Source organism: Globicephala melas, chromosome 21 (genome assembly GCF_963455315.2).
Source record: "Globicephala melas chromosome 21, mGloMel1.2, whole genome shotgun sequence".
In the NCBI taxonomy this organism is placed as follows: domain Eukaryota; kingdom Metazoa; phylum Chordata; class Mammalia; order Artiodactyla; family Delphinidae; genus Globicephala; species Globicephala melas.
In genome coordinates, this window is record NC_083334.1 from 23113874 (window position 1) to 23135616 (window position 21743).

General features: G+C 41.5%; 1 non-coding gene across 1 annotated transcript; it reads right to left on the reverse strand.

Moving 5' to 3' along the window:
* Window positions 1-19282: 19282 nt before the first annotated feature.
* On the reverse strand, window positions 19283-19390 carry LOC115841184 (U6 spliceosomal RNA). Its single transcript, XR_004034740.1, has one exon. It is a non-coding gene; the product is annotated as a U6 spliceosomal RNA (small nuclear RNA).
* Between the last annotated feature and the right edge of the window lie 2353 nt (window positions 19391-21743).

Genomic DNA, 21743 nt, shown 5'->3' on the forward strand with positions numbered 1-21743 from the left:
TCCCACTTCTGAGCTACGGGATCCCCCGGGTGAGCCGTTCCCAGCCTCCACCATTTCTACAGGGTTCTCCCTCTGCATTCCTGTTCTTTGATTCTTTTGCGTTTCTCTTTCACAAACCTCGTGAGGTCCCTGCTATGGGGAGCCTGCACCTTCCACTTTCTTTCCTCTGCTGTGAGGCCACCACCAAGGAGGCTGGTTCCTGGTTTTTCTTCTACTTCTTATTACTTAGCCTGGAGGAAGATGTCAGTGACCCTTTGCAACCCTTATTCACTCCTCATACCTTTACTTCACTCCATGAGCCACCGGCCCATACCTGTCCCCTGCTCTTCAGATGCCCTTCTGGACTGAAAATACTGTGATTACCTGAAGTGAGGAGTTTCCTCATTGTCCCCCACTCCCTATTGGCCTTCTCCTCATTAGAACATTTATTAGGGACTTCCCTGGTGGTCCAGTGGATAAGACTCCGGGCTCCCACTACAGGGGGTCCGGGTTCGATCCCTGGTCAGGGAACTAGATCCCGCATGCTGCACCGAAGGTCCCACGTCCTGCAACTAAAGACCTGGAGCAGCTAAATAAATAAATTTTTAAAAATTTTTTAAAAGAACATTTATTATTTTCCACTTGGCATACTGAAATAACCTCCTAGCTGCATGAGCCCATCATCTCTTCCATTCCAACCCACTGTTGGATTTATTATTCCAAAGACCACATTCCTGTCTTGCTTAAAAATCTTCATGTTTCCCCACTGCCGCTAAATGCTTTGACATGCTAGGCATGGCTGTTTCCCACACGTACCCCACATTGGCTGCTGCTAAATCTTTGCTCCTGTTCTTTTCTCTGTCTTGAGGGCCTTCTCTCCTTCATGGCCACATGAGCAAATCTTAATCTTACCTTCGAGGCAAGTTCAAAAGCCATCTCAGACACGAAGTTGTCCCTAAGCCCTCCCAGTAGAAGTGGTTTCTTCCACCTTTGCTTTCTTACAGCTTTTGAGGCGTCTTGCAACATTTATAACTTTCCACCCTGTATTGTAGTTGACACACAAAACTGTAAGTTCTTTGGAGGGTACAGATCCTAGTCTACACACCTCTGCGTGCCCCCTAGGAGCAGCACAGCTCATGACACACAATGCTGGACTATTAGGGATGCTTTTATTACAAATGACAGGAACATAGCTAACAGGCAAAGAAAAAAGAGAGAACGTATTAGATAAACAAACACAGCAGGTCACACAGCAGTGGAAGGTACAGGAGAACAGCTGGGCCTCGGGGACAGCTGGAACCAGGGACTAGAACTCAGCAGGACTCTAGCTCTATAAATTTGCTTCTCTCTGCATTAATTCTCCTGCTGCAGTCAAGATCCCTCTGCATGGCACTTAGCTCCCAATACTCACTTACCAGGCTTCCACCTCCAAAGAGGGCTGGATTTCAAGTTGCAGTTTGAAAAAAGTCTTAGAGAAGTACTCTGATTGGTCCAGCCTAGGTCAGGGGTCTGCCCTGGACCAATCAGCTTGGCCAGGGAATTGGATGACTCTATTAGGAGCTCACTCCTGAGTTCTGGAGCCATTTTTAGAAAAGAGGAATCTTCATGAGCCAGGCAGGTACCCCAAGAATTATAGCACTCTTTTTTTTTTTTAATTGAAGTATAGTTGATTTACAATGTTGTGTTAGATTCTGGTGTACAGCAAAGTGATTCGGTTATACATATAGTTACATATATATTCTTTTTCATCTTCATTTTCATTATAGGTTATTACAAGATTTTGAATATAGTTCCCTGTGCTGTACAGTAAGACCTTGTTGTTTATCTGTTTTATATATAGTAGTGTGTATATGTCAATCCTAAACTGCTAATTTATCCCTCCCCCAGCTTTCCCCTTTGGTAACCATAAGTTTATTTTCTATGTCTGTGAGTCTGTTTCTGTTTTATAAATAAGGCCATTTGTATCATATTTTACATTCCACATATAAATGATATCATATGATATTTGTCTTTCTCTGTCTGATTTATGATAATCTCTAAGTCCAACCATGTTGCCGCATATGGCATTATTTCATTCTTTTTTATGGCTGAGTAGTATAACACTCTTGTATCCAATAAATTTATAACAAACCTGTGTTATTAATATTTTTGTTAATCAAAAAGAATTATGTAGTAGTGCCGTAAGAAGTCAATCACCACTTAGGGTGGTTCTTTGTCATTTTAACCATGTACCTTTTTCTTACCAGTTCATCAAAGTAGGACTTTTTTTTTTTTTTTTCCGGTATGCGGGCCTCTCACTGCCGTGGCCTCTCCTGTTGCGGAGCACAGGCTCCGGTCGCGCAGGCTCAGCGGCCACGGCTCACGGGCCCAGCCGCTCCGCGGCATGTGGGATCTTCCCGGACCGGGGCACGAACCCGCGTCCCCTGCATCGGCAGGCGGACTCTCAACCACTGCGCCACCAGGGAAGCCCAAAGTAGGACTTTTAATAATTCCACGTGGTCAACCTCATTCCGATGAGAATATATACTTGAAGGGAAGAAAATTGATTGTTTCTTAAAGGACCCTTAAAATCAAACTTTTCTCTAATCTAGATAAACATTACCTCCAACTAAAATTGGTTGATGAAATTTCCATGTGTATATATCTGGCCCCCAGTGAAAAAACGGCATCAAGCCCCATTATAGCTTTCAGTTGTACAAATTCCTTGTATTTTGACCAATTTCCTCTCTTCCGCTTTCATCAACATCCTGTACCTTGAATCCCAGCACTTGTGGATTTGCTATGTGAAAGGCGTCTTTGTTTCTTTTGCCCATATTGATCATTATTCATTATGAAAAATTATGAACATATTTCCTTAGATTGGCTTTTCTGGCATGGTCCCTATGGCCAGGGCTGTGAGACTCAGATTAGAAAGTAAGTCAAGGATGAGTTGATTTTCTCACTTTGAGCTTTTTCACACTTTGATATCTTTAAAATCCAGAGTAGTCATTTTGACCCCTTTTATCAATGTCACCTCCACTGAAAGTCAATAATAACTGAATTACCCAGAACCTCTGTTCCTTGAGTCCTTGAAAGTTGGGGGAATGGCAAGAAAATCTTTTGTTTCAACCAACACTTATGGTTAAGAGAGGAAAGGAGCAACGAGATGTAAGGATGGGAGAAAGTGAGCTTTTAACACTTTACACAGTAGCAGAACGTATTTAGCATCTATATGAAAAGGAGATTCATTTATCCAGATGACAGGTCAAATGTCTAGACCGCGGACTGAATATTTTTTCCATAGATTTGGAGTTGCCAGACTTAGCAGAAAAAAAAAAAAAGAAAAAAATATATATATGACGTCCATTTAAATCTGAAATAAACAATGATTTTTCTTTTTTTAGTATAAATATTTCCCATGTGATACTTAGGACAAACTTATACTAAAAGATTATTTGTAGTTTATCTGAAATTCAAATTTAACCATGTGTCCTATATTTTATCTGGTAATTCTACTTAGGTTAGATGCTTTGGCCTTGTATAGACACAGTCTGAATTTTACTTTTAGGCCAATAATGGTTTTTTAATTTATTTTTTAAACACATTTATTTATTTGGCTGCGCTGGGTCTTAGTTGTGGCACCCAGGATCTTCCTTGCTGAGTGCTGGATCTTCAATGCGGCATAAGGGATCTTTAGTTGCAGCATGCGGGATCTAGCTCCCTGACCAGGGATCAAACCCCAGCCTTCTGCACTGGGAGCATGGAGTCTTAACCGCTGGACCACCAGGGAAGTCCCATAGTTTTTTGTTTGTTTGTTTGTTTTTGTGGTACGCAGGCCTCTCACTGTTGTGGCCTCTCCCGTTGCGGAGCACAGGCTCCGGATGCGCAGGCTCAGCGGCCATGGCTCACGGGCCTACCCGCTCTGTGGCATGTGGGATCTTTCCGGACCGGGGTGCAAACCCGTGTCCCCTGCATCGGCAGGCGGACTCTCAACCACTGCGCCACCAGGGAAGCCCCCCATAGTTTTTTTAAAAAGATATGTATCCATTGAAAAGAAGCCTTTTCCATGGTTTATTTACTTTTCCATTATCTTTGAAATGGAAATTTCAACTGCTCTTCTCAATTCCAAATTTTATTTTATACGGCTCACATCCTTAGCTGGAACCCTAAAGCATCACAGTTTAATCAATAGATAAATTGAGTTAATATTCTATTCTGTTAGTATGTCCATTGTTAATTTGATTGCTTCTAACTTTGAATCCATTGTAGTGCTTAGGCAAGTGTCACAACCTTTAGTCTTCTTCCAATCTCCTAAATAGTGGTGATGCAGTCATCATTCAAGGACCAATTGTCAAGCACATAGTCCCTGGGATGCACCTTTCTGGGCTCTATGAGATTTACAAAGATGTATAAATTCATCCAGTGACTCTCTGAAGAGTGCCAGACACTGTGCAAAGTGCAGGAGCACAGCTGTAGAAAACAAACTTGTGGTTACTAGGGGTGAAGGGGGGAGGGATAAACCGGGAGATTGGGATCGACATATACACACTACTGTATATAGGATAACTAATAAGAACCTACTGACTAGCACAGGGAACTCTCTTCAATACTCTGTAATGACCTATATGGGAATAGAATCTAAAAAAGAGTGGATATATGTGTATGTATAACTGACTCACTTTGCTGCACAGCAGAAACTAACACAACATTGTAAATCAACTATACTCCAATAAGAAGTTTTTAATAAATAAAAATTTTAAAAGAGGAAAAAAGAAAGATGCTAGGAGTACTATAGACGGACTAAGTTTATTGAGGAATAACATGTTCGATAAGGTGGTAAAAGAAACCAAGACCCCCAGTCCCAAGGGATATGTGGTCTGCTAAATACCAGGGTTTCTGTTTTGCTGAGTGGAGTATACCAGCTGAGGGCAAAGACTGACTTTCTTAGGATAACAAAGAGAATTTCTAAGGTTTAGTGGGAGAAAAGAAAGAAGAGGGAAGAGGCAACCGGCAGAGCTGGGCTCTTCGGTGGGAAGAGAAAAGATGTCCACTGGCATAATGGATTCAGTTTCTGCCCAGTGATATGTGTGGGATGTGATCTCTCTTTCACAGGCTTCAAAGAATCTTCAATAAAGCATCAGTTTTCTCATTAGTATGTTGTTGTATTGGATGTGTTTTGCAGGATATGACAAAGTGGTGAGTATGGCCTCAAAGTGAGTGTAAAGTAAGAGGCATAGGCCCCCATGGGAGGCCCACCCATCTGGGTTACATCTTGGGAATGTTCATCTTACATGTTTGATATAAGTTAAAGAACCCAGCTGCAGTTCAGATTAAGTTGTTTCTAAGAAGACAACCCCACCATCCATGCCAAACATTTGGATTTTTATGTAAGAGAGCAAAGATACTTCTGGCATAAGCCGCAATGGTTCTTGGCATCAGTTAAGTTTCTTTTGTTTTAAGCAAATCAAGGCCGATTAAGCAAGACAAAAAAGGAGGATGTGGGGGAAGGGATTAATGGGAGACTGTATTGGAAGCACATGGGAGAGCTCACCGACTCAAAGGAAGAGCTGACCAGCTAGGCCTTGGAAAGGACAGGGGGACAGGGACCAGGGCTCCTCCAGGGCCCTCAGGGGCCAAAGCTCATAGGTATTTTTTCTGAGCTGCTGCTATCATGTGTCTCAGCCCTACTTATCATCCTGGTCATGTTTTCAAGTTCCTGTGAGAGGATCTTATTAGCACAGCTGGAGTCAGGTGTCTCTACCCATTGTGGACAGCCAGACAGTACAGATGTGACCCACGGCAGAATCACTTGAGTTGGGCAGCCTCCTCTTTCCAGGCCTCCAATATATCTCATAACTAGATGGCAGTGGTGCAATCTTGGAAGCTTATCCTGTTGCGTCACTTCTTTTAGTTTAACTGAGAATTTTAAATTATTCTCTCTCTCACACACACACTCATTTGGAAGTTATATACTTGATGGCTATTCTTCTGGTGGTTACCCTAGAAATTCCAACTTGCATACTGAACTTACAAAATCTAAGTTAATCAGTATCTTTACTCTACTTCCAGGCAATATAAGGACCTTAAATTCCATTCCCCCTTACTTACTTATAAACTGATTTTTTCATACATTTTAATTCAACTTTTAAAACACAACAAAAAATTATTAATTACAGTTTTATATTGTCAATGTTCATTTGCATTTACCATTTTCTTCGCTTTTCACTCTTTTTGTTGTACATTCCATATAAGATCACTTTTTTTTCTGTCTCAAGTGTATCTTTTAGCATTTCCTTTAGGAGCTTTTGTTAGTGATGAGTGAACAATCTTCATTTCTCGGGACTATTTATTTACTTTGTCCTTATTCTTGAAAGATTTTTTTTCCACTGGATATACAATTGTAGGTTGGCAAATTATTTTTTCAATACGCTGAAGATATAGCGCTATTTATCTAGCTTCCATTGTTTGCTGTTGAAAATTTACTGCCAGTGTAGCTGCTGCTTCCTTAAAAGCAGTCTTTTCTCTCTTTTTTTCCTGACTGTTTTAAAGAGTTTCTTCTTTTTTAAATTTTATTTATTTTTGGCTGTGTTGGGTCTCTGTAGCTGCGCACGGGCTTTCTCTAGTTGCGGTGAGCGGGGGCTACTCTTCGTTGCGGTGCGCGGGCTTCTCATTGCGGTGGCTTCTCTTGTAGTGGAGCACGGGCTTGAGGGGCGCGAGCTTCAGTAGTTGCAGCACACAGGCTCAGTAGTTGCGACGCATGGGCCCTAGGGCATGCGGATTTCAGTAGTTGTGGCATGCAGTCTCGGTAGTTGTGGCTCATGGGCTCCAGAGCACAGGCTCAGTAGTTGTGGTGCACGGACTTAGTTGCTCCGTGGCATGTGGGATCTTCCTGGACCAGGGATCGAACCCATGTCCCCTGCATTGGCAGGCAGATTCTTAATCACTGTGCCACCAGGAAAGTCCTAAGAGTTTCTTTCTTTTTAGTTTTCTGCAATTTTGCTATGATGTATCTAAGTGTATCTAAGAATGTTATCTTGCTTGGGATTCAATGGGTTTCCTAAGCTTCTGGATAAATATCTGGAGCAGTTCTGAAGAGCTTTGGGCCTTATGTCTTCAAATATTGCCTCTGCCCAATTCTTTTCTCCCTCCTTCTGGAATTCCTCTTTAACATTACTTGCATCACTTAACCCCTATTTCATATTTTCCATCTTTTTGGTTCTGTGTGGTTAAAACTTAAACTTTATTTTAAAAATCCAGTGACACTTTTTATAGCTTACCGATCTCTGCAGATATTACTAAATATATACTTTAAACACTAAGCATGGATGTTTTATCATTTATAACCACTTATTTATTATTTTTGGCTGCGTTGGGCCTTCATTGCTGCACGTGGGCTTTTCTCTAGTTTCGGTGAGTGGGGGCTACTCTTCGTTGTGGTGCACGGGCTTCTCATTGTGGTGGCTTCTCTTGTTGCAGAGCACATGCTCTAGGCGTGCGGGCTTCAGTAGTTGTGGCTCATGGACTCTAGAGCACAGGTTCAGTAGTTGTGGCGCACGGGCTTAGTTGCTCCGTGGCATGTGGGATCTTCCCAGACCGGGGCTCAAACCCGCGACCCCTGCATTGGCAGGTGGATTCTTAACCACTGCGCCACCAGGGAAGTCCCTATAACCACTAATTTAATAATTGAAAATCTACGTGTGTCTTTTTATGGTCCTCTGTTGTTTCTGTTGGTTTCCTTGTGTGCTTGGATATTTTAAATTATATGCTGCTCACTGGCCTTATTAAATGATTTGTGGAGATGCTCTGTGGTCTAAGATGAAGGTACCCTTCTTCAGCAGAATTTGAATTTGTCTTTGCTTCTTTCGGGCACATAGGTAGCCTTCTGTCTTGCACCACTTTAAACTTCATTCAGGGTTTGAGATTTCTCTTCAGTCTTTTGAATTCATGGTAGTAACTACCTATAATTACAACTTCTATGCATTTGTTTTTCTCTTTTGCTCCTTCTGTCCAAGTTAAATCTCCTCCAACCCCATGGAGGTGGAAGCAGGGAGGTGGCTTCACCTTTGAAAGTGCCACTTCTTGTGGAGGCTTCCATTAAACCTTTGCCTTTAGGCAGTCTTGGACTTGAGTTTCTGTCCCTCTCACACTGAGAGCATGTGAAAACCATTGCTCAGTTCCTCTGACCAATCTGGCAAACACTGTGAGGACAAAAGTAGTTCAGAGTTCTCTGTTTACCTCTGGATTTTTGCTTTCTCTTAGCTTTTGGCCAGATTTTTCATTTTTATTTGATCAGTAATTTGATGCTTTTATGAAGAATTTGAAAAATTTTTTTCCTCATCGTTTTTAGATGCTCTTAGCCAAAGGGTATCTCTGCGTAACCTAACTCACCATGAAGAGCAAGGTCTAGCCACATAGAGTGAACGCTTGCTCCTCAGGCCTCCAGCTAGTGTCATCTTTCTCAGGGGAAGTCAACACAGCATCCTCTGCTGTGAGACAAGGGTATCTGCCCTGTGTCATTCAAATGTTTAACGATTTTGGGAGGACTAGAGGTTTATAACTGTCCCAAGGCAAACAATTCTAAAAGGACTTGGAAGTGAGCAGAATTTCCAGTCTGGAGTCTCTTAAATACTTCTTCCGTCCTGTACCGAAAAGGCTCAGTCCATATCTGAGCTCCACACTTGGAAAGAGGAAACATCTGATGGGTGACCTTTCCCCTGTGGTCCCACTTCCATCACGGCAGATATAGAGAGTATTCACCACACTTTATTCCTCATGGGGGGAATCTGCCTCGAGAGACATGGGCATCTGCACCTGACTGAGTCAAGTTCTGTCCTTGTTTTATTTCAGATTCTGCTACCTCCATATAGAGGTTATGTGGGAAAGAGGAGGCAGAGAGGGAAGGTAGCTGGCAGGGAAGATCTTCTGGGGAGAGATGGAGAGGTTGATTATCTCTTCTCCTGGCACTCAAATGCTCTGCCCTTCTCTCCATAAAATTTCCTGTTAACTAATGATTTCTCGTTACTGTGTTCAATGTCTCTGTTTGAGGGGGATATAAAAAAATAAAGAATGCGATGTCAAGATTGGTATCAGACTACTTATGGAAAGCCGACCGTAATTGCTTCACTATTTTGTTTACCTGCTCAGCCCCTGTAGCCATTTGAGCTTGCAACCCTTGATGAGGATGATAATATTAGGTACCCAAGAGAATGAGCCCAATGAGGAGATGGGTAACTTCCATGTAAACAGCACAGGGGAATGAAACCTTTAGCCTGGAAGACTTGGAAGTCAGGTGTTGCTTAAGCAGAATATCTTTTTTTTCATGGAAAGGCATTTTATTTTAAATATAGCAGTGTGTACATGTCAATCTCAAACTCCCAATCTATCCCTCCTCCCCACCCTTCCTCCTTGGTAACCATAAGTTCCTTCTCTAAGTCTGTGAGTCTGTTTCTGTTCTGTAAATAAGTTCATTTGTATCATTTTTTAAGATTCCGCATATAAGCAATATCATATGATATTTGTCTTTCTGTGCCTGACTTACTTCATTTAGTATGATAATCTCTAGGTCCATCCATGTTGCCACAAATGGCATTATTTCATTCTTTTTCATGGCTGAGTAATATTCCATTGTATATATGTGACACATTTTCTTTATCCATTCATCTGTCAATGAACATTTAAGTTGCTTCCATGTCTTGGCTATTGTAAACAGTGCGACAATGAACACTGGGGTGCATGTATCCTTTTGCACCATGGTTTTCTCTGGATATATGCCCAGGAGTGGGATTGTAGGATCATATAGTAGTTCTATTTTTAGTTTTTTAAGGAACCTCCACACTGTTCTCCATAGTGGCTGTATCAATTTACACTCCCACCAACAGTATAGGAGGGTTCCCTTTTCTCCACACCCTCTCCAGCATTTATTGTTTGCCGACTTTTTGGTGATGGCCATTCTGACCGGTGTGAGGTGATATCTCATTGTAGTTTTGATTTGCATTTTTTCTAATAATTAGCGATGTTGATCATCTTTTCATGTGCCTCTTGGCCATCTGTATGTCTTCTTTGGAGAAATGTCTCTTTAGGGTTTTTGCCCATCTTTTGGTTGGGTTGTTTATTTTTTTGATATTGAGCTGCATGAGTCAGCAGAATATCTTAAGGAGAAGACAGACATGATAATCATTTGTAGCTGTAGACTCAGGTTCAGCCAGCATTGATCAAGGACCTGTTATGCACAAAGCACTAGGCTAGGCATTTTTAAACACATAACCCATTAAAGTCAGAAGAATTGTGCCCTCTTTCTAGTGTTGAGTAGGGAAATGTGGGGGAAAAAACAACTATTTTAGAATTAGGGAAGGAAGAAAGGCTCTCACTAGATATTCTCTCATGTAAGGAAAAATATTTCAGGAATATATCTGGAGGCTCAAGGGCACATTTTAAAGCTCAAGTTTGCATAATATACCACTCAATTAAGCCTCCAGTTCCACTAAAGGACGTGGTAAGAGTCCTGGACATGAGAGATTTGCATTTTCTCCATATTTGTTCATCTTACATGTTAATTTTTAGGAAAGATTGTGCAATGTGCTGTTTCTGTGAAATCCACTGTCCATGGGGTAAGGATTCTCAGCACACAGTACAGAAAGTGGTGTGCAACCCTACTAAGGAGGGGAGTACCATGTGTCTATAGGGCAAAGTTTTTCTACAGGGAGAACTCTACTTATTTTTCGTTGATAACATGTATTATTACACTACCTTCCACTGTAGCTATTTGTGGATGCCTTCTGTATCATATTAAACTCTAGTTTCTTGGACATTTGGGGGCCTTATTTTTCCACAGTACCTAGCACAGTGAGTTACCCAGGACAGGCAATAAATAATAAGAGGCAGCATAGGGCATAGAGAAGTAAGTACTAGGGCTCTGCCACTAAAGACAGGAGAGATGTAAGTGTCACAGATGCTTGTTCTTTTTCTTTCACCAATTTTTTTTCTTCCTTCCTTCCATACAATAACAGAATCCCAATTTTCATCATTTATCCATTCCTCACTCATGCAGTCAATGTCCTTTGGGAAAAATCTGATCCCACTCCTGGCTCCAGGGGTGTATTAGTCAGGCTTTTCCAGAGAAACAGAACCCATATATATGAAGATTAATTATAAAGAATTGGCTCATGTGGGGCTGAGAAGCCCTACAATCTGCCATCTGCAAGCTGGAGACCCAGGAGAGCCCATGAATTGAGTTCAAGTCCAAGGACAGGAGGAAACTGATGTCATTGCTCAAAAACAGGTAGAGAGCAAATTCTTCCTTCCCCCTCAGCCCTTTGTTCTATTCAGGCCTCCAACGGATTAGAAGAGGCTCACCCACACTGGGGAGGGCAATCTGCTTTACTCAGTCTACCGATTCAGATGTTCATCTTATTCAGAAACACCCTCACTGACCACTCAGAAAAAATGTTTGACCAATATCAGAAACCCCATGCCCATCAACTTGACACAGCAAATCAACCACCACAAAGGGCAAGCCCTATTTGGTTTAAGCCAATCATCATATCCTGCCATGCTGCTGGCCACAGTGATTGGTCCAAGATGGGCAAATACTCCACTCCAGGCCAACGAAATGCAAGATGAGATGATATTTGCTGGAGATTGCAAGGATAGAAACTTTCTCACTTTTCTATGGAAGTGACCTCCAAAGATGCTCTCTTCCACCTGGACAAGAATGAAAAAGATTCAGTCCAGGGACTTCCCTGGTGCTCCAGTGGTTAAGACTCTGCACTCCCAATGCAGGGGGCCCGGGTTCAATCCCTGTTCAGAGAACTAGATCTCACAACGAAGATCCCGCATGCCACAACTAAGACCTGGCACAGTCAAATAAACAAACAAATAAATCAATAAATATTATAAAAAGGATTCAGTCCAGAAAAGGTGCTAGTAGTCATGATGATGATGGAAAAGCCAGCCTGGAGAGAACAGGCAGAGAAAGGCATGAAAATAAACTGGACCAGTTTTGAAATTACTGAGCCTGGGATCAAGGTTTGCCTGAAAACCACCATATATCTGGACTTTACAGTTATATGAGCCAACGAATTCCATTTATTGTGTACACTGGTTGGGTTGAATTTTGTGTTACCTGCAACCAAAAGATTCCTAACTAATACAACTGGGGTTTTAATGTGATGATCAAGGAAACATTTTAACATTCAATGAGAACTCAACCAGAAAAGTCAACCATTTTTGCTACGAAATGTGAGCAACCAAGTTGGACCACATACATCAAAAAAGTTGATCATATATCCAAAACTTGAGACCACCAGAGAAATTCTGCAGAGCTGCAGGCTACATTTCTTCCTTCTCTCTAGCCACAAATGTCCTTCAGACTAGCCTGTTCTCCACGCGGTTCCAGGGGCACATCTTCCCAACTGTCCTCTGAGAGTCCTTAGAGAAATGGAGAGTGTCTTATTTTTCTTTGTGTTCAACACTTTGAACAGTGCCTGGCAAAGAGTAGGCCCCTAATAAATATAAATCTATAAATGAGTGGATTTATTTAACAATTAGAGATCTTCCTCGACTTATGTTGTGGTTACATCCCAATAAACCCATCATAAGCAAAGATGAAGGGCCCTGGGTGATGGGAGTGTCTTGTCAATTTCACTGTTGTAGGAGGCTGGGTTGGATTTGAAAGCAAGGAATACACCCTGCGTTCCATTTGAATCACTGAAGTTTTGATGTTCTCTTTAAAGGACTGTGTGAGTCAGAGGAAAAAAACAGCTTTTAAGAGTAACTCCCACATTCATTTATTCACTTATTCATATTCACTGAGTGCCTGCTACATTCCAGCATTATTCAAGGCAGAATCACCCCTAATCCCCTACCTTTTGTGGGGCATGAGGCAGAGGACAAAGTAAGACCCTGGCCTGTGTCCCCCTCTTCTTCTCATCTCCCCGAGACTTTATCCCACACCAGGAAGGGCCCTGTGCAAACTGTGCAGATGCTCCAGTCAGCTTGTCTAAGCTCCGTCCACACCCATCTGGCTAGAGTCAAAGGAGGATGGACCCCAGGAAGAGGCCTATGCAGACTCTGGGAGTAGGCTTGGGGCCAAAGTGTGGGCTCTTGGTACATGTTCTGGAAGGAGGGGTGGAGACTCCGTGTGGCACATCCACTTGGCCACACAGACTCTGCAGCGGGGAGCAGGGAGGGAGGTAGGACCAGAGGAGGGCCAGAGAGGGCCTCCTGCAGCTTACGGTGTGTAAGGGCAGTACTCATTTTAGGTACAGGGAACCCATGAAGAAAACATGCAAAAAATCTCTGCCTTCATGGTACTTACATCCCAGTGGAGGGAGACAGACTATAAACAAATACCCGAGTGAACAAGTAAACGGCTACATATAGAGGGTATTTGACAGTAATAAGTACTCTGGAGAAAACAAGAGGTACAGACAGTGCAGTTTTAAATAGTGTGGGTCAAGGAAGGTATATTAGCTCCTCAGGGCTGCTATAATAAAGTACCACAAAGTAAATGCCTTAAATAAGAGAAATATACCGTCTCACAGGCCTCTGAAACCAAGGTATTGGTGGGGTCTCTAAGGAACCTCAGGGTTCCTTCTGAGGCTGTGAGGGAGAATTCGTTCCATGTCTCTCTCCTGGCTTCTGGTAACCTCAGGTGTTCCTTGGCTGGTAGATGGCTATCTTCTCCTTGTCACTTCACACCACCTTCCCTTTGTATGTGTCTGTCTCTGTTTGTAAATTTCCCCTTTCTATAAGAACACCTGTCATGTTGGCTTAGGATTTCACCCTAATGAATGACTTCATTTTATCTGGATTGTCTGCAAAGACCTTACTTCAAAATAAGGTCATATTCACAGGCACTAGGGATTAGGACTTCAACATCTTTCAAAGGGACACAATTCAACCCATATCAGAAAGCTTTATTGTGAAGATGACATTTGAGCAGAAGCCCGAAGGTGAGGGGTAAGGGGGTGAGCCATGCTGAGATCTGGGGAAAGGGCTTTACAGCAGAGAGAACAGCAAGTGCAAAGGCCCTGCTTTCTCCTCCAGAATAACATTTCGGTGGGTTAATATAGTGAGCCGGGGAGGTCAAGGAGAGAGAGTCAGCGGCAGAATGACACAGTAGGGTCAGAAATGACCCATCCGCCTCTCATGGGTGTCCTGCATAACCCCATAGTCCATCCATTTAGAGTGTTGGAGATTCTTCCATTTCCCAACTTATACACAGTATAAGGTCACTGAAAGCAGGGAAGGAGTCCCTTACCTTTTTGTGTGTGTGTGTGTGTGGTACGCGGGCCTCTCACTGTTGTGGCCTCTCCCGTTGCGGAGCACAGGCTCCGGACGCACAGGCTCAGCGGCCATGGCTCACTGGCCCAGCCGCTCCGCTGCATGTGGGATCCTCCTGGACCGGGGCACGAACCCGCGTCCCCTGCATCGGCAGGCGGACCCCCAACTACTGCACCACCAGGGAAGCCCCCCTTACCTTTTTATACCCTCATGGTGCTCAGTGAACATGTGTGACGCTGAGGGTACATTAGCCACTATCTTCTTTCATTTCCACTCCAAGAAATGGCTTGTACCTGTGAGCCCATGGGACAAAAGGGAATTTCGCTGGAGGCAGGTAAGGCAACAAAGACAAAGGAGTCAAGTTTATCACTGAAAGGTGCCTATGGAATCTTATCATCATCTATTGCCACCCTCTTGTCATGATCGCCCCCATAACATGACCATCACTGGTAGCTTTAATTCGAATTTTCTTAGCTTTTAAAATCCTATCCTACCAATGAAAATGAGAGAAGTGAAAGAGAATAGGCAAGTTTTCTGAAATTCAAATTTGGAGTAAGAGGAACCGTCTTTAGTTGAAATCTGACAGCCACTGATCAATTCCAGCATTACAGAAGGACCCACGTAGCATCGAAAATTCTGATTTATCTCATTTCTTCAGGAGTGGAACGAGCAGTTCTGTAGACGTCCATTGAATCATTCCTAACCTTCTGGCTTCCCTTATCTGCAAGCTGGAATGCTCTCTGGAGCTGTCAGCCATCACCCCCCCCGCCCCCCCCCTTCCCTTCCCTTCCATCCTGCCCGGTCCTCAGATAACAATCCTCTCCAAACAGGCTTTGTTCCCACCGTGTTTGGAATGCTTCAAAGTCAAACTGAATGTGAATAAGAACCAAAGTCGCTTCATTACATTCCATTCACCTTCCTCTCACATTCCACACCTCACTCTTAACTGGAGGGGGTCGGGTTGTTTTCCGATCACGACTCGCCCAATTCCGCCTGCCGTGGCCCAGGCTTGTTGGGAGACTAAGTCCTTTGTTCCTGTCGTCCTTTGGGCCCTGGGCGCCCTTCCTCGCCGTCCCAGGTCTGCAACGGTCCCCTCCCTGTCCGTCAGAAGCCCACTCCGTATCCAAATCCTCATGTAAGACTTTGGCCCGAAGATATTTTCTGGTGACGTGTACCCTTGGCTTCCCCCTCAGGCTGGAACAGGAAGCACAGAATCTTGTTTAAAGGATGGCAGAGGGATAAAAAGAACAAACGTCAGCTCGTTCCAGAGCCTTGCACTTTCTGGGGTTTTCAAAGTAGAAAAGTTTCCTCCAGCTTCCTTTCCAGGGCTCCCCTCTCTCCTCCAAAATGGAGACGCTTAGCGCCTGGGGCGGTGGGCTGCCCAGGCTGGTTGTTTGTTTCATCAGGAATGTTGGGGTGGGAAAGGGAGAAGGGTGAACCACAGGCCTTGTGTATGCCCAGCAAAATCTCCTTGGAACCTATGAACTCCCAAGTATCCTTAAAGGGCTCAGAAATTAATCCGCGTTGAGCATCCCTCAGGCGCCTTGCACATTCATTCCTAATATAGTTTTAGCTTCACTCACACACAGATGCACACACACAAACCACTGTGGGGTAGGTTTTATTATCCTCATTTTACAGATGCAGAAACTGAGGTTTGCAATGCTAAAGGTCTGTGGGTCACAGAGCTAGTAAGAGGTGAAGCCCAGATTGAATTCAGTCCTGAGTTCAAAGTCTGTACTCTTTCATTTCCTGTTATTTAAAAATAAATATTGTTGTTTTTCTGATTATCTAAGTGATATTCTTTTTTTAAATTTATTTTTCTATTGAAGTATAATTGATTTACAGTGTTAGTTTCTGGTATAGAGCAAAGTGATTCAGTTATACATATATGTATCAATATATACATATTCTCTTTCAGATTCTTTTCCCTTATGGTTTATTATAGGATATTGAATATAGTTCCCTGTGCTATACAGTAGGTCCTTGTTGTTTATTTTATATATAGTAGTGTGTATCTGTTAATCCCATACTCCTAATTTATTCCTCCCCCCTTTCCCCTTTGGTAACCATAAGTTTGTTTTCTATGTCTGTGAGTCTGTTTCTGTTTTGTAAATAAGTTCACTTGTATCATATTTTAGATTCCACATACAAGCGATATCATATGATATTTGTCTTTGTCTGACTTACCTCACTTAGTATGATCATCTCTAGGTCCTCTAATCTCTATGATTATCTAAGTAGTACATATTCTTTATAGAGAATTTGGAAGACAAAATAAAATATAAAATTAAAATTATCTATAATTCCACTCTCCAGAGATAGTAGTCACTATTAACATTTTAGTCTCCTTTTCTCCAGTCTGAGTTTATGTTATGCTATCCTACTTTATGTCCTGCTTCTTCTGATGTTTTGGGTTTTCTTGCTTGTTTCTAAATAGTCTTTATTTTTCAGAGCAGTTTTAGGTTCACAGCGAAACCGACAGGAAGGTACGGAGAGTTCCCTTATTCCCCTACCCCCATATACGCACAGGCTCCCGCACTGTTGACATCCCGCACCACAGCGGTGTATTTGATACAACTGATGAACCTATACTGACATCATTATCCCCTAAAGTCCACAGTTTACATTAGGGTTCACCCTCGGTGTTGTACATTCTACAAGTTTTCACAAACGTATAATGACACATACCCGCTTTTATAGTGTTAAACAGAATAGTTTCACTGTCCTAAAAATCCTCTGTGCTCCGTCTGTTCATCTCTTCCTCCTCTAACCCCTGAACATGCTACTGTCTCCATAGTTTTGACTCTTCCAGAATGTCATATAGTCGGAATCATAAAGTATATAGCTTTTATAGATTGGCTTCTTTCGTTTAGTAATATGCACTTAAGTTTCCTCCATACCTTTTCATGGCTTGGTAACACATTTCTTTTTTAGTAGTGAATAATATTCCATTGTGTAATGTACCGTAGTTTTTTTAACCATTCACCTATTAAAGGACATCTTGATTGCTTCTAGTTTTTGCAGTTATGAACAAAGGTACTATAAACATCTGTGTGCAGGTTTTTGTGTGGACAGAAGTTTTCAACTCATTTGGGTAAATACCAAGGAGCATGATTGCTGGATTTGGGGTACGAGTATATTTGGTTTTGTATGAAACTGCCAAACGGTCTTCCAAAGTGGCTGGACCGGGCTTCCCTGGTGGCGCAGTGGTTGAGAGTCCGCCTGCCAATGCAGGGGACACGGGTTCGTGCCCCGGTCCGGGAGGATCCCACATGCACGGAGCGGCTGGGCCCGTGAGCCATGGCTGCTGAGCCTGCGCGTCTGGAGCCTGTGCTCTGCAACGGGAGAGGCCACAACAGTGAGAGGCCCGCGTACCACAAAAAAAAAAAAAAAAAAAAAACCAAAGTGGCTGTACCATTTTGTATTCCCACCAGCAATGAACGTGAGTTCCTGTCGCTCCACATCCTCACCAATAGGTGATGTTGTCAGAGTTTGGGATTTTTTTTCGTTCGAATAGGTGTGTAATGATATCTCACTGTTGTTCTAATTTGCATTTCCCTAATGACATATGATGTTGGGCATCCTTTTACATGCTCATTTTCCATCTTTATACCTTCTTTGGTGATGTGTCTGTTCAGATATTTTGCCCATTTTAAAATTAGGTTGTTCATTTTCTTATTGTTGAGTTTTAAGTGCTCTTTGTATATTCTGGATAACGATCCTTTTATGAGATGGCTTTTGCAAATACTTTATAACATTCTGTGGCTTGGTTTCTCATTTTCTTGACTGAGTCTTTTGCAGAGCAGAAGTTTTTTTTTTAATTTTAATGAAATCCAGTTTATCAGTTACTTCTTTCATGGAACATACATTTGGTGTTGTATTTAAAAAGTTATTGCCATAACAAAGGTCATCTAGATATTCCCTCTGTTATCTTGTAGGAGAGTTTTATAGTTTTGCATTCAAATTTAGGTTTGTGTTCCATTTTGAGTTAATTTTGTGATGCATGTAAGGTCTGTGTGCAGATTCTTTTTTTCCCTTTCTTTCTTTTTTTTTGTTTTTTGCTTGTTTGTTTTTTGTTTTTATGTGGATGTCTGTTGTTGCAGCACCATTTGTTGAAAAGACTGTCTCCATTGTATTGCCTGTCAAAGATAAGCTGACGGGCTTCCCTGGTGGCGCAGTGGTTGAGAGTCTGCCTGCCGATGCAGGGGACACGGGTTCGTGTCCTGGTCTGGGAAGATCCCACATGCCGCGGAGCGGCTAGGCCCGTGAGCCATGGCCGCTGAGCCTGCGCATCTGGAGGCTGTGCTCCACAACGGGAGAGGCCGCAGCAGTGAGAGGCCTGAGTACCGCAAAAAAAAAAAAAAAAAAAAAAGATGAGCTGACTATATGTATGTGGGTCTATTTCCGGGTTCTCTGTTCTGTTCTATTGATCTATTAGTCTATTTTTTGCCAATAAAAGACTATCTTGATTACTGTCTTGAAGTCAGTTCGTGTCCGTCCTCTGACTTTGTTCTTCTCCTTCAATATTGTGTTGGCTATTCTGGACGTTTTGCCTCGCCATATTAACTTTAGAATCAGTTTGTCAATATCCACAAAACAACTTGCTGGGATTTTGACTGGGATTGCGTTGAATCTATAGATCAAGTTGGAAAGAGCTGACGTCTTGACAATGTTGAGTCTTCCTGTCTGTGAATATGGAATAGCTCTTCATTTATTCAGTTCTTTTATTTCTTTCATCAGAGTTTTGTAGTTTTCCTCACATAGATCTTGTTCATGTTATTTGAGATTTATACTTAAATATGTCATTATTGGGGGTGCTAATTTAAATGGCATTGTTTTTTATTTCAAATTACTGATATATAGGAAAGTGATTGACTTTTGTATTTTAGCCTTGTATCCTGCAACCTTGCTATAATCACCCAACTTTAGTTCCAGGGTTTTTTTGGTCAATTCTTTCAGATTTTCTACATAGTCATGTCATCTTCAAACAAAGACAGTTTTATTTATTTCTTCCCAACCTGTATACCTTTTTTTTTCTTTAAATATGGAACGCTTCACAAATTTGCGTGCCCATCCTTGCGCAGGGGCCATGCTAATCTTCTCTGTACCATTCCAATTTTAGTATACGTGCTGCTGAAGTGAGCACTCCAACCTGTATCCCTTTTATATCCCTTTCTTGTCTTGTTGCATTAGCTAGGACTTGTAATACAGTGTTTAAAAGGAATGGTGGGAGAAAATATCCTTGCCTTGTTTCTGATCTTAGCAGGAAAGAATGTAGTTTCTCACCATTTGTTATATTAGCCATAGTTTTTCTGTAGATGTTCTTTATCAAATTGAGGAAGTTCCTGCTCTATTCCTAGCTTGCTGAAAGTTTTTACCCTGCATGGGTGTTGGATTTTGTCAAATACTTTTTCTGCATCTATCGATATGATCACGTGATTTTTCTCCTTTAGCCTGTTGATGTGATGGATTACATTAATTGAATAATCCTTGCATAGATGGAATAAACCCCCCTTGGTTATGGTGTATAGTTCTTACTATACATTGCTGGATTGGACTAGCTAATATTTTGCTGAGGATTTTTTCCATCTATGTTCCTGAGAGGTCTTGGTCTGTAGTTTTCTTTTCTTGTAATGTCTTTGTCTGGTTTTAGTATTAGTGTAACGCTGGACTCATAGTATAAGTTAGGAAGTATTGCCTTTGCTTCTATCTTCTAGAAGAGATGGTAGAGAATGAGTATACATTCTTTCTTAAATGTTTGGTGGAATTGCCCCAGTGAATCCATATGGGCCTAGTGCCTTCTGATTTGGAAAGTTATTAATTGTTGGCTCATTTTTAAAATTAGATATAGGTCTATTCAAATTGTCTATTTCTTCTACTGTGAGTTTTGGCAGATTGCGTCTTTCAAGGAGTAGATCTAGTTCATCTAGGTTATCAAGTTTGTGGGCATAGAGTTGTTCATAATATTCCATTATTAGCCTTTTTATGGCCATGGCATCCTTTTTTTTCATTTCTGATGTTAGTCATTTGTGTCTTTCTTGTTTTCTTAGTTAGCCTGGTTAGTGGCTTATCAATTTACTGATCTTTTCAAAGAACAAGCTTTTGGTCTTGTCAGTTTTCTCTGTTGATTTCTTGTTTTCAATATCATTGATTTCTGCTCTAATTTTTTTTTTTTTTTCTGCTCTAATTTTTATTTATTTTCTGATGCTCGCTTTGGATTTAATTTGCTCTCCTTTCACTAGTTTCCTAAGTTTCCTAAGGCTTACATTATTGATTTTAGATTTTTCTTCTTTTCTAGTATATTCATTTAATGCTAAACCTTTCCCTCTAAACACTGCTTTTTCTGCATCCCACATAGTTTAAGTTGTGTTTTCATTTAGTTCAAAGTATTTTAAAATTGGTCTTCAGATTTCCTCTTTTTTAAAAAAAAATTTATTTATTATTATTTTTTTTTAAGTTGCCAGCTGACTTAGTGTCTGGTGAGGGCCAAATTTCTGGTTCATAATATGGGTCTTCTGGTTCTGTAATTAAATGATGTAATGGCATAAGATCTTTTGTGTGCTACATTTATTAGGTCACTAATCCCATATTTGAGGTCTCTGGCCTCATGACCTAATCACCTCCCTAAAGCCCCACCTCCTAATACCATCAACAAGGGAGCTGGGTTTCAAAATTTGAAAATTAGAGGTACAAAATGTTTATACCATAACAGGGACCACAGGGTTAATTTATTTTTCCTTTCATGTTAAAAGTTTTGCACATATATATTTATTATATAATCCTCAAACCCTAGTTTTTTTTTTAAGATTCTTTTCCCATATAGGCTAGTACAGAGCATTGAGTAGAGTTCCCTGTGCTATACAGCAGGTCCAGACCAATACTTATCTATTTTATATATAGTAGTGTGTATATGTCAGTCCCATTTTCCCAAATTATCCCTCCCCCACTTATCCCCTGGTAACCATAAGTTTGTTTTCTATATCCATGACTGTATTTCTGTTTTGTAAATAAGTTCTTTTCTACTGTTTTTTTTTTTTTAAATTCCGCATATAAGCAATATCACATGATATCTGTCTTTCTGTGTCTGACTTGCTTCACTCAGCATAACAATCTCTAAGTCCATCCATGTTGCTGAAAAACACTTAATTGTTAAGGATAACTCTCAATTTTTTCCAGTGTCATCAGCAATTCTTTCTGGCAGACTCGTGATAACACTTTTTAAACAGGGATATCGAGACCAAGGCTCCTGACCTATTCTGTTTAATGACATCATATCTCTCACAGCACCCCATCATCACCAATACAACCACAAAGTTCAAATGAAAATGACTGGTATTATCAAGTTTGACAAGAATGTGTATAATCCTTGAATCTCATTCACTGCTGCTGAGGATGAAAATTCATACAAATGTTTTGAAAATATTTAGAAGTATGTGGCTGTAGGTAGGAGGCCTCAGTTCCTTGCCACATGGATCTATCCTTAGGGCTGCTTGAGTGTC